Below are 1,190 nucleotides of genomic sequence, written 5' to 3' on the forward strand. Positions count from 1 at the left end.
AAAAAAGAAAATCTTGCTTTTCAAGGGACTGGGGAGATGGCTCAGTAGAATAAGTACTTGCCTGGCAAATGCAAGGGTCTGAGTTCAGTCTCCGGTTCCACCAAAAAGAAAAAAAGAAAAACTTGCTTTCCTCTCACCACCTGTAAATGAAGGATCAGGAGCAATGTGATGCCCACATTGGTGTGCCCTATATAAATGAAACTGGGGAGTAGCATCTTCTATAGGTCCTTCCAACAATAGCAGATTCAAATGAAGGACTAGGAAGCATGTTGCTAGGCTGGGCAAGGGGGTGCATGCCTCTGATCCCAGCGCTCAGGACTTTGAGGCAGGAGGATTGACAGTTGGAGCCCAGCCTGGGCTATATATCAAGACCCTACCTCAAGAAATTTTAGAGAGAGAGAGAGACAGACAGACAGACAGACACAGAGAGAGACACACACAAAAAAAATGTTGTAGGCAGCTGAATTAGAAATATTACAGGCAGGCAGATAGAGCCAAGCCCTCAAAGTGTGGAAAATGACAGACCTTGCAACTGTGGGAGGGACAGGCACTTCGGCTGTGGTCAGCCCTCAAGACAAAAGGTTAAACAAACACCCACACACTTCCCTAGGAATGGACATCAGGGATTGATATTCTAAATAGGTATCAATCATCTTGAAAAAGCCAGGAAGTCACTGACCCAACCCCCTACAGGAAGAGCCCGCGTTCTATATTCAGGTCTGCTTGCTTGCTATGTGACTTGTTTCCCCATTTGATTCTGATTTAATCAATTTGTTGTTTTGTTTGGTTTTGTTTTCAGAACCAGGGATTGAACTCAGGCCCTTGCATTTGCCAGGGAGGTGCTTATTCCACTGAGCCATCTCCCCAGTCCCTGACTTACTCAATTTTACCTGAGCAATGGTGCTGATAGTCTTATTGGTGGACCATAGTTTTGTCTCACCTCACACCCATCAGTCCAGTCTCAGACAGAAACTTTCTTTCCCTTAATGTATTTTGCTTTTAACCTGTGTTCCTAAAATGCATACCTCGATTTTAGAGAACACAAACTGGCTCCAGATATCTTTCAGGTTGGGAGTTTCTTTCCCGTATATCCAAAGAGCACTTTTCTTTTCTGTGTGTGTGTGTGTGTGTGTGTGTGTGTGTGTGTGTGTGTGTGTGTGTGTTGTGGTACCAGGGATCGAACTTAGGAC

This window comes from Octodon degus, unplaced genomic scaffold (genome assembly GCF_000260255.1).
Source record: "Octodon degus isolate 3935 unplaced genomic scaffold, OctDeg1.0 scaffold00091, whole genome shotgun sequence".
In the NCBI taxonomy this organism is placed as follows: Eukaryota; Metazoa; Chordata; class Mammalia; order Rodentia; family Octodontidae; genus Octodon; species Octodon degus.